This window comes from Camellia sinensis, chromosome 15, assembly GCF_055761805.1.
Source record: "Camellia sinensis isolate YWXY chromosome 15, ASM5576180v1, whole genome shotgun sequence".
NCBI classification, from domain to species: Eukaryota; Viridiplantae; Streptophyta; class Magnoliopsida; order Ericales; family Theaceae; genus Camellia; species Camellia sinensis.
This window is the reverse complement of record NC_138975.1, coordinates 35,338,684-35,358,329: the sequence shown is the minus strand read 5'-3', so window position 1 is coordinate 35,358,329 and position 19,646 is coordinate 35,338,684.

Here is a 19,646-nt window from a genome sequence, read left to right as displayed (position 1 = left end):
AAATTTTCGTCGCTGAAAGTAGCACAATTGGTGACTAAAATGGAATTAGTAGCCAAAAGTGAAGACTTTTGGCGACGAAAAGAGTTTAGTAGCCAAATGTATAGTTATTGGCGACTAAAAACAGATTTAGTCGCCGAATGTATGGGTTTTAGCAACGAATGTTTGTTTAGTAGCCAAAAGTGACGGCTTTTGGCAACTAAAATAATTTAGTAGCCAAAAGTATAGGTTGTGGCGACTAAAAAACAGTTTGGTCGCCGATTATACGTGTTTTGGCAACTAAAAACAGTTTGGTCGCTGAAAGTGAAGCTTTTTGGCTACTAAAAAAAATTTAGTAGCTAAAAACAGGCAATTGGCGACTAAAATTCAGTTTAGTTGCCACAAGGGGACGTTTTTGGCGACTAAAAACAGGTTTAGTCGCCAAAAATGCTACTTTCAGCCGGAACTTATTTTTTTAGCGACAAAAAAATATTTTAGTAGCCCAAAATTACATTATTGGCGACTAAATAATATATTTAGTCACCAAAAGTGGCTTCAATTTTTTTTTAGTAAATACTTTATTTTTTACATAAATTATATTGCATAAAAATAATTATATTTATATATATAGTTTTATATTAATACGGGTCAATATAGTATATAAATAATAAATATTGCATATATATTCATGTGATGTTGTAGTGGTATAGTGGAAGGAGTGTGTTGTTAAAGGTTTTGAAGGTGGAAGGTTGGTGGTTCGAATCTCAGAAAAGTTAGCTTCTTTTTTTTTTTTTTTTTTTCACCGAACAACCTTTGGCGACTGAACTATTGGTCGCCAAAAGTAATTGTTTTGGCGACTAAACAGTTTGGTCGGCGTTCCATCAACTATTGGCGACTAAAAGATTAGTCGCCAAATGTATAATTTCAAACAGTGGAATTGAGTATTGGCGACCAAAAATTTGGTCGCTAAAGACCTGTCTTTTTGCCGACTAAAACCTTTTTAGTCGCCAAAACCTTCTGCGACCGTTTATTCGCGACAAAACCAGCGACTAAAAAATTTAGTCGGGGAAGGTAAAAAGGCGACTTTTGGCGACTAAAAATGGACCTTTGGCGAATAAAAATTTTCTTGTAGTGGTATTTGTAATTTTTCAAACCACAGGGGGCAATTCGTATTTTAAGCAAATCTCGGGAGATGTATTCGTAATTTACCTAAAAATTAAAATTAATTTTTTTTTAAAATATTTAAAAAAAAAATAAGTCTAAATTTTTGAAAAGTATAATTCAAAACTCTTTTCAAAATTCATAACTAAACAAATTTTCTCTTTTTAAAACTCAATTCAAAACTCAAAACTGAAAACACAACTCTACACTGAAATCCTGATTCTAAAAATAATTTTAAAAAAAATAATAATAAAATATTTTTTTGAATTTTTTCTTTTAAAATAGAGTTTTGAAAAGAGTTTGATTTTGAGTTTTGAAAAAAGTTTTGAATTGAGTTTTGAATTGTGTATTTGGTTATGAGATTTGAAATTAATTTTTGAATTGAGTTTTGAGTAATTTTGAGTTATGTGTTGGTTTATAAATTTTGAAAAGTGATTTGAAAATTTTGCCTTTGAAATTATGATTCCAAAGGCAAACCAAACACAGCTTAAGTTTTGGAAAAAGTGAAACAGAGACCATACTGCAATTATGGTATAGTTCACTTGCATTATTATCAACACATTGATTAGTTGACAACAACAAAAATTGTAAATGTAGCAAAAATTAATTTGACAATCAATCTTGCTACATACCGTAATGACTACATAAGATGGTATATGTTGGAGGTAAAATCCAAGTTAGAAATCACATGATGTTTATTGGGGCAGATCAGGCCAGAAAGGAAAGTTAGACTAGAAGGTTGAGTTAAGAAGTTAAGCTAGAGATAGCTCGTCGCTGAGACAATGGTCCAATGGGCCTTAACTAGGTCCGTGCTTATTCCACCCAATATGGATTTATCCACTCCTAAAAATTTGCCAATGTGAAACATGATTCCCCAAAAAGCGGAACAGAATGGAAGAGTTATAGGGATCTCTTAACCACCTCCAACGGTTGGAAATGGAGCATATATAAGCAAGACACCTAAACCCAAAAGGTACACAACAATGGATACTCAAGCTCTTACCTTTTGGTGCTTATTTTTATTATTGACTAAGGTATCAGAGAGTCCTCTGCCTACTTACCGGCTAATATTATTCTTTTGAGTATTTTTTAGGCGATCCAACCTTCAAGTTAGATTAATCTGACGCCATTATAAGTTGTGATAAGTTTTTCTCCACACAATATAATACCTTGTATTATTTGTTTTGTGATGATATATAAATATATATATATATAAATATGTCTTACTCAACTTCCACCATAAAAGCATAGGAAATTTACTTCTTCTGTGCAATAAATCAGAATAAAAATGGCATTAATTTTGGCGATGATACCATTATTTGGAATTTCCTCCAGGACTACATTTTTAGAGTCATTATTAATTAACAGGTCACGAAAGTCTTAGACGTGTGCAATGGGATATAAAAAATTGTATAATAAAAAATATTACATTTATCATTTTTTTATATTACATTTAGTATACAATTTCATATAATATAATCATAATCATTGGATATTAATACAACTTATGTGGAATCCATTATATTAATGGTTATGATTGAGGTACATAAGAGGGTATATCAAATGCTATATAAGAAGCTAGTAAAAGTGTAACATTTTTTATTTAATTATCTAGGTGTGAGTTTAGTCAAATTTAATTTAGAATTTGTAACACTTGGCTAATAACATAAACAATAAGTGATAGGTCTATTTAGGCTGTTTTTTTTTTTTTTTTTTTGGGTACACGAAAATAAAACTACAAGGGGAGGGACTAAGCCCTCTCTCTAGACATTCCTATCATGCCTGACACTAGCAAATCTCTTAACTCAATCGGTGGATCATTCATCACCAGCATGTCTTCTGGTTGGTTGGCTCCCATTTTTGCAAAAAATCTGCTCACAATTTTCCTTCCTTCCAGACGTGTTGTACAGAACATTCACACCCTCTGAGAAATATTTGAGCATTCTCTACCAGGTTCTTGAATGGGCATCTATCACCTGGTTCCTGTTCTACATCAGTCTCAATAATTACTTGGTTCGTTCTTTTTTGCAATATGACAGTCAATCATTTGTACAAAGCCCATAATTCAGTAGATTTGTTCCACTGTGTAATTTTCCATAGTAGCCACACACACCCAAGCTCCTTTTTCACCTCTAATTAGTCCTCCAAAGCCTCCATCACCACTAGTTCTCCTATTGCCATCAGTGTTCAATTTGAGTATACCTACAAGTGGAAAACACCAATTGATAAGTCTATAAATAGGTTTGGGTTGGATATAGAATGAAGAAAGGCTTGGTTTATCTCTCTAGAGTAATCCAAAATAGATTTAACGCTCTTTTGGCTTGGGATAGATTTTTGCTCAAATACCATTAAATTTCTATTCTTCTAAATTTTTCATAAAGCAATAGTAAACATAGTTTGCCAAGAGATGTTGACATTAAAATGTTTTTTGTTTTTGGCATTACTCTTGAGCCAATCCAACTAAGGTGTTCTCATCATATCCCAGTACCATTGCTTGTTAAATATGGCTAACCACACATCCTTAGCTTTGAAACAGTCCCTAAAGAGGTGAGACATATCCTCAACCCCACAGCAGTTGGGGCACTTTGGATCATTAGTCAAATCCCTTTTAAATCTCATCTGATTTGTAAGCAGTTTCCCATGGAACACAGTCCTTTAAGTTTTTGAGGTAGTCTCATCTTCCATATCCAGTTCCAATCCTCCTCATTATCAGGCTTTCCAAGGATGAGATTGCACACAGATGAGACATTAAAGGAATCATCAAATGATCCTTTCCAGAAAGCTCTATCCATCCCCAAATTAGATGAATGTGGATTTTCCAGAATCATAGAAGCAATATTGGGAGGACATAAGCTGTGAATCTTGATCTCATTCTAGCAACCATCATTATTTAACAGTTCACACACATTACTAGAAATATTATGTTCACTGTGTGTATTATGGTTATTATTAGATTTAAGGTCCTCAAAGGCCTTGTCGCCACACCACCAATCCTTCCACACATTCACATTTCGCTCATTACCAACAGTCCATTTTACACCTTTTCTCAAAATGTTTCGAGTTTTCATGATACCCCTCCATAAATGTGAGGCTCTTTTGCCTTTATACCAATCATAGAGAGAAGTATTTCTCAAGTATTTGGCTTTGAGTATATCACACCACATGCCTCCTTTGTTACTAAGCAGGTTCCACCAAAGCTTAGTTAACAAAGCCAAATTCTGATCTCTGGCCTTCTTAATTCCCAAGCCACCTTAACTTTTCATTCTACAAACAACATCCCAATTGAGCAGGTGAATTTCTTCCTTTCCAGGGTATCACCCCATAGGAAATTCCTATTTAACCTGTCAATGTCATTACTCACTCTTTGTGGAATAAGCATAGTTTTCATAATGTAAGAGGATATGATAGAGCTTACAGACTTAATGAGTGTGGCTCTACTAGACATGGATAAGATGTTGGACTTCCATATCTAACCAGTCTTTTTTGCATTTTCTCTAAAATTTCATTAAAATATCTTTTACTAACTCTGCCATGAATGAATGGGACTCCTAGGTATTTCCCTAACTCAGAGGTTAGGGGAATACCACACTTGGTAATCGAATCTTTAGCCTTCATTCTCTCAACATTAGAGGAAACAAATAGTTCCGATTTATTGGAATTAACCCTTAATCCAGAAATATCACAAAATTCCTCAATGACTTCCATGATTGTATTACAAGTTTTTATGGTAGCTTAACCAAACAACATGAGGTCATCAGCAAAAAACAAGTGAGTTAGGCTAGGCACACCTCTAGTAACCTCTATCCCCTTCCAACTCCTGTTCTCAACTTTGAAGCTTATCAGATTGGACAATCTCTTCATGCATAAGACAAATAGATAAAGGGATAAATGGTCGCTTTGTCTCAAACCCTTTTAGGTTGAAATTCCTTAAGAGGTTTCCCATTCCAAATGATAGCAATACTTACATTGGTAACACAACACATAACAAGATCAATGAAATTTTTGTCAAAATTGAACTCCTCGCGGGTTTGTTTTAAAAAATCCCAAGAAATTTTTCCATAAGCTTTTTCCAAATCAATTTTTAAAATCATGCCCCATTATTTTTTCCTTTTTTGATGTTTAAAGTGTATGATTTCTTGAGAAATAATTATATTATCACTAGTGTTTCTCCCAGGTAAGAAACTACACTAATTGGGTCTAACAATTTTACTCAGAAAATGTCGTATTCTACTAACAAGGATTTTGGAAATGATCTTGTAGGTCACATTATAGAGGCTCACTGGCCTAAACTACTTAATGTTCTCAAGATTTTCAACTTTAGAAATTAAGGCAACAACAGTTTTGTTAATCTCAAAAGGTATATGCTTGTTGAAAAACAATTTTTTAACAAAATCACAAGCAACAAAACCAATAATAAACTAGTAGGTGTGATAGAAAATAGCTTGGAACCCATCTTTACCAGGTGCTTTGAAAGCACTAATGTTTTTCACAGCCCTCCAAATCTCCTAATTAGTAACAATGCTAGTAATTTGGGCATTCTTTTCCTCATTCATTTAACAATTCCCTAGATTGCTCCAATGCTCAAGAGAGTTGGCAGTAGTATGGCTAAACAGATTAAGAAAGAACTTAGTAATCATGGTTTTAAGCATGTTAAGTTGATCAATCCAAGCACTTTCCTCATTTTTCTGGACTTCAATCCTCCTTTTTTTTCTTTTAGCTAATGTCGTGAGGTGAAAAAACTTGGTATTTATCTCTTCATGTGAAATCTAGTTGGCACAAGATTTTTGAAACCACAAGAGCTCTTCCTGATAGTGAGTTTTATTATACTGCTCGACAAGATCCAATTCTAAGGTGTGAAGGTTGTGAGCATAAATGCTGGCTTGTGATTTCTGTATGCCTTCAATCCTCCCAAGAAGCCACCTTTTTTTACGAAAAATATTACCAAAGACTTCTTTATTCCAAACATTGGCTTCATTAGCAAGAATTTCAAGCTTACTAGTCAGAGATGGATTTGGGTTGGCCTAAATATTTTCTACCACAGATTTAAAACCATCATGGGAAAATCCAAACAACAAGAAACTTAAAAGGTTTTCAAGTGGGGTTAAAGGAAGACATACCTTGTGTGAACACTATCAAAGGAGAATGATATGAATAAGTGTGAGGCAGGTTACGAACAAATCTTTCTAGAAAGCTGGTTCTCTACTTCATATTGCACATAGCTCTGTCCAGTCTGACTATGGTATTGGCCCATCATTTTCGGTTATTAGACCAATTCATTCTAGGTCCTAAGCAGCCCATGTCCATAAGATTACAATTATTTATCCTCTCATTAAACTTCTTACTCCTTTTTTGGTCTTGGCTCTAATTCACGTTATGTTTCTAGTGAAGCTCCGTTTTTCATTGAGGGTGGAGAAGTCATTGAAATCCCCAGCAACTAGCCAAGGTTCAGTCATGTTTTGCGACATTGCTTCTAGGTGCTCCCATAGCTTAGCACATTTGTTGTTGTTTGGGCTTACGTAGATTACTGAAAGCAACCAATCTGGGAATTCTTGTTTGGATATTGTTGTTGTGATCAACTAGGAGCTAGCCTCCACTACTCGAACATTAATCACATTTGGGTTCCAAATCATCCAAATATCTCCACCACGACCAGTCGGATCCACATGTGTAAAGGCAGTGAAGCCCGTGCAATTGAAAAACATTTCCACAGACTTAAACTCAACTTTAGTCTCCATAAGTATAAGTATATCTGGTTTATGAATTTGAACGAATTCTCTCATGGTTCTCTTGAACCTTTGGTTTCCTACACCCCTACAATTTCGATCAACATTGGTAGGTCGTTTGCACACTAAAATAAAATGAATAAAACCGGTAGCAACTACTGCTACATAGAATAGCGATTGAGAACAGGAGTCTAACCACATAGACTAGGGCAAATTGTTTTTAATTCAAAGATTTTGGTTTTGGAAATGGAAGGTGAGAAAAAGAAAACATTAGGGTCTAGAATCCACTACTATAACCTTGTAATTGGGGTGGTTGTATTTAGATTGTAGAAAATCATTGAGAAGAGTACTACGATGTATCTTGGTCAGGACAGATCACTTAAAAAGTTTGTGTTTTAAAACAAGAAACTCACGAATCATCTTCGGTTAGTATGGATCGTTACCACTAAACTAAGGCTGATGCACGACCCGTTTTACTAGGTATGACTCGTCTAATAATTTTATTACACAAGCATGAAAATCATTTGTATAACATGTATTCACGACCAAATAAACACATAATTTGATAAAACAATATTTGCATAAAAATCTGGGTTATACAATATACCCTAATCAATTAAAAATCTACAAAGCTAAATACAATCACTTGATCAGAGTTTCATCTTAACCCTAAGATATGGAAATTAGTTCCTCATACTAATACATTCTAAGAACTCCCACTATTCATTTCTATTTTTTCTCTCTTCATTTTCTCTTCTTTTCTTTCCTTTCCTTTCCTTTCGTTGAACTCCTCCAACTTTGCTTCTCCTTTGCTTTTATACGCAAAATCTTGCAAAAACAAACAAAATTAATAATAATATAATTGTAGACACTCAAATTTTTACGTGTCTTGATCGCCGCTTAATTAATCAAGACAAATAAATTTTTCTTGATTGGTCAAAATTAAGATGGTCAAAATTTTCAAATGGATGTAGGTCCTACTAAAATTATGGATCTTAACCCATTTTAAATTACGGGTCACACCAAAAGAAAAGTGAACCAATTTTGACAATTGGGTCAACCTAAAAGTGTGGGGCCCGTGAAGATATTTTGTCAAAAATTTGTTGGAATAATTTAAATTTAAATTTAAATTTAAATTTGAATGCAAATCATGTCCATAAAATAAGAAATAAATTGCTATTTTCTTGGAAATTAAAATTAATTTTAGAGTTTTCAAAATTGACCCTTCTCTCTTAAACCTATAAACAGAGGCTCTCACTAGGAGGAGAGACACACATTTTTTTTTGGCAAAAGGTCTTGCAAGATCCTAAGCGATTTGAAGACTCTGCCAAATGCTCTTCTTAAAATTTTCGCTAAAGTTCTTCAAACTTAAAAGAGAGGATTATCAAGCACTCCAAACTTGTGCCAATTCTTTCAAGTTACAATTACAAATTTGGTCTCTCCTTTCAAAGAGATCATTTCAAGACTCATTCGAGATCAAGCCATTCAAGCCCTCGATCAAGCCTCTTTTCTCCAAGTTTCTCCTTTAGAAGACTTGAAGAAATCCATCAACTTGTTCGATTCAACAGCAAGCTTCTACAGCCGTTGGATTGTAACCCATTTAAGAGATCGAATCAGAGGATTTGTTCTTTTGTAATAGAGCAAACCATAGAGAATTGTACCCCATTTATTATAATCAAATAAAATTAATTATTTGTGCATTTATTTCTTGTCTTAATTGCAGGATACGAAATTTGTGTTTACAAATTTTGGCATGCCCAGTGGGACCTCTCTGCCTCTCATCTCTTTCTCCTAAAGCATTTTCCCAAAGCCTTGTTTGATCAAGCATAATGGCTTCAAAGAAAGTTCAAACTAATCCGATCAATAAAAACGCCTGCAAGAATGTCGTTGTCACAACCAGCAACAACAACACGTCTATGGGTCCAATCACCCGTAGCAAGAGCAAGGCTACCATTGTTCTTGCCACTCATGGGGTCATGTCAACCGCCAATGCAACAAAGCAAGTGCAAGGCAAGTCTCACAAATCAATCACGATATCCATGTCTGGAGCTAAGCAAAAGGAAGTAAGGGAATGTAAGAAGCCCACTTATGTCTCAAAGGATTCTCTGCCAGAAGGTTTCTCCCCACACCCAACGCCTATAGCTTCTGATGCAAACTCAAGTATAGGCTCACACTCAGGATCATCTCCTAGCAATCCTCAATGTTCATTTGCATTAAATCACTCAGATTTGTCTCGCTCGGTGGCTATGCAAGTCATGACCACTAGCACCACTTCAATGGAAGAACGATTGGAGACCATGGCTCGTGCCATTGACAAGCTCACCAAAACTGTGGAAGAAAAAGATCTTCAGATTGTCACTTTGATGAACAAGTTATAAGCACAAAATGTTGACAAGGTAAGTCAAGACAATTCTCATCCACATGGCTTTACACCACAAGCAACATTTGTTAAGAAGGTGAACCCTATATCTAAGTCCAAGCAAGTTGTTGGTGAGGCAACTTGCCATACATCTATTACCTGGCAAGCGATTGGCATAAGTATTCAACTAGCATCTATTGCTTCTTTGTCTGTTCAACAACTCCAAGACATGATTGCAAATACCATCTGAGCACAATACGGTGGACCCCTGCAAAGTGCTTTCATGCACTCCAAATCTTACACAAAGAGGATAGACATTGTTAGAATGCCTAGTGGATACCAACCTCCCAAGTTCCAGCAGTTCGACGAAAAAGGTAATCCTAAACAACATGTCTCTCACTTTGTTGAAACTTGTAACAATGCTAGGATAGATGGAGATCTACTTGTCAAACAATTTGTTCGATCGCTCAGAGGAAATGCCTTTAATTGGTGCACTGATTTGGAAGCCGAGTTAATCAACAGTTGGAAGCAAATAGAATGTGAATTCCTTAATCGTTTCTATAGCACCCGTCGCATGGTAAGCATGATGGAATTAACCAGTAATGAGCAATGGAAGGATGAGCCTATAGTAGACTATATCAACCGTTGGCGTGTTCTAAGTCTAGATTACAAAGACCGACTCTCTGAGATCTCAGCTATGGAGATGTGCATACAAGGCATGCACTAGGAGTCCTTTACATCGTTCAAGGAATAAAACCATGAACATTTGAGGAGTTAGTTACCCGTTCACATGACATGAAAATTAGCATAGCCAACCATGGCGAGAAAGACCTTCCCATTCCTAAACAAAAGAAAGGTAATAAAGAAGTGAAAAAAGGAGGCAAGCCTTCCAAAGGTACTACCAAAGAAGCAATGGTAGTAACCACAGCTCCAATCAAGATTTGAACGAAAGAAAAAAGAAAAAAAGAAGGAAACATGCCCATCTCTAAAAGAACTTAAGAAAAGAAGTAGCCCTTTCCTAACTTTGATGTACAAGGGATGTTAGAAGATTTACTTGAAAAGAAGTCATTCAACTCCCTAAGTGCAAACACCCTGAAGAAATAGGTCGTGTCAAAGATCCAAAGTACTGCCACTATAATCGGATAGTTAGTCATCCTATTAAAAAGTGCTTCATGTTAAAGAAATTGCTTGTGGACTTGGCTAGAAAGAACAAAATCCTCTTGGACCTTAAAGAATTGGAAGAATCTAACCATGCGACGGTTATTGTAGGACCTTAAAATTCTCCATCATTAAAATCCAAGACAAAAATGCTACAATTTGCAATCCCAACAGTGAAAGCAATTCCCAAAGTCATCCAGTTTGGTTCACTTAAACCTATCATTATTCAAGTTCCAAATCAAGATAGGCATGTCCATGATGGTTTTGAAGAAGTCTTAACTGTTGGGGAAGATAAAAGTTGAACTCTTGTGACACGAAGGAAGTTATGAAGAAGTAAGTCCAAGACTCAACATTTTTCACTCAAGAAAATAGAAAGAAAGAAGAACTCCCATCGACATTCCAAGAAAGAGGTAATGGACAAAAGAAGGAATGAAAAGAAGATGCAACAAGTAGATAAACTTCCTGAAGAAAACTCGCGTACCCCAGTCATCCTGTGAGACTTTTTTCCTGTTGGTTATTTTGGAGATGACTTGGTCGAGGCGGTTTATATGGTTTCAACCATTGAAGTAGATGTGGGACAAGTTCTAGCCATTAAGGCGACGCCAGATATGGAGGAAATTGATGTCCTGACAACCTTGAAAGAACTACCCCCATGCTTTAGTTTGCATGAAGCATCTCAACTCTCTCGATCAGTATAACTTGCACTTGTTTGAGTGTTAGAAAATCCTAAAAAATATGAGTTTGTCATTAATGAGCTAGACTATCCCAAGGTGAACTCTATCACTTCTGTTCCTTGTTGCACAATAATCACCTGCATTGATGAAGACCTTCAACTAGGTTCAAAGCCACACAATTGCCCATTGTTTGTCTCTGGCTTTATTAGTGAACAAAAAGTCAACTGCATCCTTGTTGATGGAGGCTTAGCGGTAAACATCATGCCAAAGTTTGCCATGAAGAAACCCCGAATCTTACTTGGCAAGTTAGCTCGAAGTCGCTTGATTATTCAAGGTTTCAACTGTCACGCCCCACTTTTTTTATTACTCGAAGTATTACCAATTTCATGTACTTAATTCCATTTCAGAGATAACATGCGAAAATAAACTCGTATATTCAACTCGTAGAAGTGAATAACATTGCTCTCATTCGTATGCAAGTAAATACAACATGAGTATAATAAATAAATTGCCCTTGGGCTTACATCATTAACAACAAATCAAGAAGAAGGGTGCAACCCTTTTACACATATGGCATTCTGTCCATACAAGAGAGGCCCCGTGGCCAACAAATCAGAAAGTCCAAATCTTGCAGCACATTCAGCTCTACACCTGAAAAAGATTCAACAACGTGGGATGAACATATAGTCCAGTAGGGATCTCAACATGGTCCTCAACAATAACAACATACAGATAGCTATGATCATGAATACCCAATCTCATACTAGAATAGTAATGTGACAGTTTATACAAAATATACATAAGTATGAACTTTTCTTGAAAACAACCATTTCAATCAACGCCATAGGCGATTCATCTTCCATTTTCTTTTCATTAATCCCCGTTCCCAATCTTTCATAACATTAACAATACCTTAGGAAAATAATTTCACTAAGCCCACTACTCTCTTCCATTTTCCAAACATACACAGATATGCCCTTTTCAAAATATATATTTCTTTAAAAATATATGTTCTCCTTTACACTTTCCAAAAGACAAAAATGATATTCTGGCTTCTTCCCGATACAATCAAATCTATACATGCACCGTTATAAAAAGGGAGATAACAACTCACCAACATGCATAAGATAAAACAATGAGGCAACTCGGCCCTCCAAAACTGTAACTGACACAATCCATGATATTCTCCGACATACAGAAATATCAACAACAAAACTTTGCTCTACTAGCTATATGTGTAGTAAGCCAAAGATACACCTCTCACAACAACATGCCAGTTTACCAGGCGCTAGCTGGAAGGGTATGGTGCCTTCGATTCTCAGCGCAGTCAGTTCTCCAGGCGTTAGCTGGAAGGTCACGGTACCTCTGATTTTTAGCGCAAGGTATAACACCACCAATCGAAATGCAACAGGGCATAACTAACATGTATGTTACATATACATAAACCACCAAGACACAAGCAATGTGTTAAAGTATATGAACGCATAACTACCTATTCCCTAGCAAGTCTACATATATAATGTATCTCAACACTTCATCACATACGATGTTCAATCAACAATGGTATAATGCATACATGACAATTCAACACAACCGTGTCACCCTCCACCGGTGACCAAGGACAAAACCTCTAGATGCAAATATTTAGTACATCTATTAAAGACTCAATTACTATGAGACAACAAACCCAGCAACAGCATTAACATGGTAGTTAAAGCTACAATCCTTCACATGTGTGTGTTCAACACTCAAGAAACAACAATCCAATTTTCATTCGTATTTCAAAAATACTTTTCCCATTTTACAAAGTAAGTTCCGTTTCCTTTTGTTTTCACAAAACCAACTCCGTCCCTTTTGTTGTCGCAAAACCAAATCCGTGGATAATAAAGCCATAACTCATATTAGTCCATTATCTTCATTTCAAACCCATTCCACAACCATGGTTAATCCCTTAGGCATTAACACCTTCACCCAACTCACAATAATAATAGAGATTTCCAACATAGGTTAACTACCACCCATTTTAATTTATCAATCAAAATATAATTTAGGGCTTTTTCTTCAATCAACTACAACATGCTAATTTACACTCCAATTAGCCCAAAACAACCATCAATGATAACATAACCATTTTTCAAACACCCAACCCTAGGTTCCTTCTCATGTTTTCAAACAAATCCAACATGGATATGATTTTCATGCAATACAAAATTACCACATGTCTATCTATAGACGAAGTATTGAAAAAGAACAAGGAAATCCCTACCTCAAAAGTAGAACCCAAGGAGAAGAAGAGCTAAACTCGGAAGTGCTCCAAACACCAAATTTCTCGAATCAAAAGGAAGCCCTTAATGATCAACAGACTTCTTATAAAGGCTCAAGGTGAGGAAAACACCCCTAGTAGATCAAACCCTAGAGAGAAGTTAGGTTTTTGAGTGAGGAGCTCTCACAAATCGATTTAGGGAAAGTAAAAGAGAGAAAGGAAATGTAAAAAGTGATTTAAAATAGCCTGGCTGCCAACTGATATACGACTCTCCCGCTCGAGCGGAGAACACAACGCTCGAGCGTCAAGGACAAAAACTAGGTACGCTCGAGCGCAAGAAGGCCAGCTCGAGTGCCAAGACACAAGAATAAAGTACATCCGCTCGAGCGCGAAAACCAGTCCGCTCGAGCGTAGATTTCTCTCTCCCAGAACTTACACCAGAAAGTACTACCCGCTCGAGCGCGACCCGCTCGAGCACAAGAAACTAGCTCGAGCATAGAAAACACATCTGCAGAAGTTTTGCAGAGGCACGAAATACTGGAAGTGTGTAAACGCCGCTCGAGCGCAAGAAGACCCGCTCGAGCGGACCATTCAAAAACTGGACAACAACAATGGGAGCTAAAGCTCTACCAGCCTGTAACAACCAAGCCCAACACATTCTAAAACTCAAACAAAAGAGTTTAAAGGTTGACGACACGATAGGTACAACTACCAACTCCACGGAATCGCGTCCGGAAAACAACATAACAGTAAAGGGATAACCGGGATCGCTATAACCTTCCCCCCTTAAAGAATTTCGTCCCCAAAATTAAGGATATGCCAAAACAGAAGGCCAACAGATCGTGCAACACCAACACCCGAGTACTAGGAGAGGAACTATTCTCCCTACAAACCTTTGATTCACTCTTACCAAGGAAGAGACTGACCAAAGAAACACGTTCCAAACGACAACACTGTAGGCACAAAAGCTACAACAAAACCAACCCTTCCGAAACAGTTTACCAACATCTGACTAGCGCTTTCAAGCTAAGTCACTACTCAACAACCATAATTTCCGATAAAAGGGTAAGCAAAGCAAGTCTTTTGCATTAATATAAGGAAAGCATTTTCTTGTTCATGAGATATTTCACAAAGATAGTCAAATTTTCAATGTTGACATTCCGAAATAAACCTTGCATTTTCCATGCGAAACTCAAAAGTTTTGCAAACATTTTTCACAAATACAGTGTTATCCAAAACACAGAACCATCCACAGTTTATTTGCCAAAAAGATTCATTTGGAATTCCTCAAAACCCTTGAATTAAATCAATTTCTCAACAACGCCTTTAGGTGGCCCAAACACTAAGAAATTTTTTTTTTTCCATTTCTTTCCAAAGAAAAATACTATCAACAACCATCACTCACACAGTGAGGCCAAAACCAACACAAAACATAACACTTCTATAATGATAGTTAATAGAAATAAAAATTGTGCTATCAACACACAAGGCATAAGAAATTCATGATTTTGCAATTTCGTTCCACCTTCCTTCACTTAACCAATTTAAAATCATATACACGGCTCAGAACATGGCGACAATTAAAGGAGACCACATCTCACATCAACAATACCTCCATAATACACAAATGATACACATTTTGGTGCTGTATCAATATAACATAGAAACACTTTTATACTTCACAATTGATAACGATATACATTTTATTGCTATATCAAATCAAACATATCCGGTTTAGAGGTCCATCCCCCATCTTCCAATAAACCATGGAGTACATCCCCCATCTCCTCCCACACAATACAATGTATATAAGCAATTATCATATACAAGTTCAATCAATCAATACAAAACTTGATGTATTATTCCAACTGTCAGATTCAATGACATAACATGTTCGATTAGTTTCAGTTTTCCCTAATCAACATACAAGTCTACAACGAATGAGACTAACCTCAAGGTGACAGATGCCAACCCAAAACCCCATACCAAAAGCTGACTAATCAACTCAACAAACCACCACTCTCAGTAAACCACACACTGAAGTGCCACTAACCCTAAACACGGAGTTCCCCACACAAACCCGCAAATTTTGGAATCTCAACAGATTTCCTAAAATCAAACCACATCAACACTGTGTCTAAGGGAATTACTATCCCCCCTCTCTCATGGCTACATAGCAAGCCTGCTCATCTCCTCAACCGAAGACCGACATGGTAAACCTCCATTACAACAACCCAATCACGAAGGACAATTTGACCGACGCTATTCTCGTCACCCTAGAACACAACCTGTTCTTCCTCTCAAGAACGCTGCCAGAATCCACTCCCAAACCATAACCAACAATTGATAGCCAAACACAATACGAACACTACCCCTATACAACCGATGGGGTCACTACGGACTCCTTAACTAGCAAAGCCCAGAACACTAATCAACATACAGGTACCAAGCAAGCAACAACATCAGGATCATTGATCCCTTTAACAACTTCTCAATAGAAAAAGAGGATTCGAGACACCATACATACTCCCCAACACATGAGGGTTAAACAAACAACAATATGCATACATAAGTGATACATAAACATGGTGCCTCAGCATCCAACAGTACACTGGTCAACAACAAAATGATTCATATAATACATCACCGGTCAATAACAGAAAAATCCCCTCCAGGGTAATACCATAGGACTAACTAATAAGTCGCCCCTCGCAAGGCTCTCGAAGCCTGGCCTGCCCGTTTCTGGTACCGATAACGCCCTTGAATGGATGGGTACAACTGAGTCTGACTGGGTTTTGAAACACCCGAAGAATTTACACGCAAAGGACAAAAACGTCTACCATGGCCCAGCTGACCACAAACAAAACAACCACCAGACCCCCTACTCCGAGACTAGTCTGAAACCTGCACCTCCCCGGAACCCCTAACAGATGAGTCCGAAACCCCTGGCGAAGGAAAGGAATTTGCCTCTGGCTGAGCATGTTTCCGCCGCCACCCCTTACTGAGCCTAGAGCGGTTAGGAACCGTAGGACTTACTGAGATGGTCTCTTCCCTATCCCGACCATAACTCACAACCATGGCCTCCACATGGGCCGCTGCCTCGACTAAATTATAATAATCCTTCCAAAAGGATCCAGCTACCTTCTCCCGAATATCGAAACACAACCGCCTTTCAAACTCATAACAACGACGTTCCTCTATTGCCACCAACTCTGGAGCAAACCTCGACAAAGTGGCAAACCGCATCTCGAACTGTGCCACAGGAGTGCCATCCTGACGCAACTCCAAAAACTGATCCCTCAACCTTTCCCGAGCAGAAGGAGGGAAATACTTGGCCCAAAAGGCCTCGGTAAAAGCAACCCACGTGCTACCTACGGTATTCTTAGCATACTTCCACCAATAACTCGCATCGCCCTTCAATTGAAAAGCCGCCAAAGAAACCCTCAACTCCTCCTCTTCGACTCTGAGCATATCAAGAGTCTTCGTAATCTGCTCCAACCAACTCTCTGCCTCCAACGGTTTAGCCTCCCCCACGAACTCTGGCGGGCCGGAGCAGAAAAACTCTTTAGTAGGCTTGAGAGCATGCCCGCTGCCGCCCTCAGTGCGAGCTAGGGCGTCTTGCACTGCTCTCACAATCTCACGTGTGACATCCTCGCCAACAGCCGATGCTGCAACGGCGGGTGCTAAGGGGACTGCTGTGCCCCTACCGATACTCCTACTACTCAACCGTCCTCTACTTCCTCGTGTAGACATCCTATAGAGCACAAAAGAAAACACCACACTTAGTGCACAACACAATAGCCTTCTCTGAGGCACACCCCACTACTAAGTCATAAGACTCACTTAGTCACAAAATATACATCTCTATTGCATATAAACATCTAAACATGTAAACACATAATCGAATCATGTCCACAAAGATAGCCACTCATCCCGGAACTCTCAAGGAATTCCTATCAGAAACCACGTTGATCAGGCGTGTTTCCAAAAGGACCTCAAAGCAAGTTCACCGGCTATGAATACTATCCAAGTGACTGAATCCCATGCTCACATAAATGCAACACATAAGTCCTAATTTTCATGATATCTATATGCAACGTCCTCACTATACGTAGTAAACCCACTGTGGTAAAAACCACTTCCCACGAGCCCAAAGTATTCAAACCCGGCTCGCTCTGATACCAAGTTGTCACGCCCCACTTTTTTTATTACTCGAAGTATTACCAATTTCATTTACTTAATTCCATTTCAGAGATAACATGTGAAAATAAACTCGTATATTCAACTCGTAGAAGTGAATAACATTGCTCTCATTCGTATGCAAGTAAATTCAACATGAGTATAATAAATAAATTGCCCTTGGGCTTACATCATTAACAACAAATCAAGAAGAAGGGTGCAACCCTTTTACACATATGGCATTCCGCCCATACAAGAGAGGCCTCGTGGCCAACAAATCAGAAGGTCCAAATCTTGCAGCACATTCAACTCTACACCTGAAAAAGATTCAACAACGTGGGATGAACATATAGTCTAGTAGGGATCTCAACATGGTCCTCAACAATAACAACGTACAGATAGCTATGATCATGAATACCCAATCTCATACTAGAATAGTAATGTGACAGTTTATACAAAATATACATAAGTATGAACTTTTCTTGAAAACAACCATTTCAATCAACGCCATAGGCGATTCATCTTCCCTTTTCTTTTCATTAATCCCCGTTCCCAATCTTTCATAACATTAACAATACCTTAGGAAAATAATTTCACTAAGCCCACTACTCTCTTCCATTTTCCAAACATACATAGATATGCCCTTTTCAAAATATATATTTCTTTAAAAATATCCGTTCTCCTTTACACTTTCCAAAAGACAAAAATGACATTATGGGTTCTTCCCGATACAATCAAATCTATACATGCACCGTTATAAAAAGGGAGATAACAACTCACCAACATGCATAAGATAAAATAATGAGGCAACTCGGCCCTCCAAAACTGTAACTGACACAATCCATGATATTCTCCTACATACAGAAATATCAACAACAAAACTTTGCTCTACTAGCTATATGCGTAGTAAGCCAAAGATATACCTCTCACAACAACATGCCAGTTTACCAGGCGTTAGCTGGAAGGGTATGGTGCCTTCGATTCTCAGCGCTGTCAGTTCTCCAGGCGTTAGCTGGAAGGTCACGGTACCTCTGATTTTTAGCGCAAGGTATAACACCACCAATCGAAATGCAACAGGGCATAACTAACATGTATATTACATGTACATAAACCACCAAGACACAAGCAATGTGTTAAAGTATATGAACACATAACTACCTCTTCCCGAGCAAGTCTACATATATAATGTATCTCAACACTTCATCACATACGATGTTCAATCAATAATGGTATAATGCATACTTGACAATTCAACACAACCGTGTCACCCTCCACCGGTGACCAAGGACAAAACCTCTAGATGCAAATATATAGTACATCTATTAAAGACTCAATTACTATGAGACCACAAACCCAGCAACAACATTAACATGGTAGTTAAAGCTACAATCCTTCACATGTGTGTGTTCAACACTCAAGAAACAACAATCCAATTTTCATTCGTATTTCAAAAATACTTTTCCCATTTTACAAAGCAAGTTCCGTTTCCTTTTGTTTTCACAAAACCAACTCCGTCCCTTTTGTTGTCACAAAACCAAATCCGTGGATAATAAAGCCATAACTCATATTAGTCCATTATCTTCATTTCAAACCCATTCCACAACCATGGTTAATCCCTTTGGCATTAACACCTTCACCCAACTCACAATAATAATAGAGATTTCCAACATAGGTTAACTACCATCCATTTTAATACATCAATCAAAATATAATTTAGGGTTTTTTTTTCTATCAACTACAACATGCTAATTTACACTCCAATTAGTCCAAAACAACCATCAATGATAACATAACCATTTTTCAAACACCCAACCCTAGGTTCCTTCTCATGATTTCAAACAAATCCAACATGGATATGATTTTCATGCAATACAAAATTACCACATGTCTATCTATAGACGAAGTATTGAAAAAGAACAAGGAAATCCCTACCTCAAAAGTAGAACCCAAGGAGAAGAAGAGCTAAACTCGGAAGTGCTCCAAACACCAAATTTCTCGGATCAAAAGGTAGCCCTCAATGATCAACACGCTTCTTATAAAGGCTCAAGGTGAGGAAAACACCCCTAGTAGATCAAACCCTAGAGAGAAGTTAGGTTTTTGAGTGAGGAGCTCTCACAAATCGATTTAGGGAAAGTAAAAGAGAGAAAGGAAAT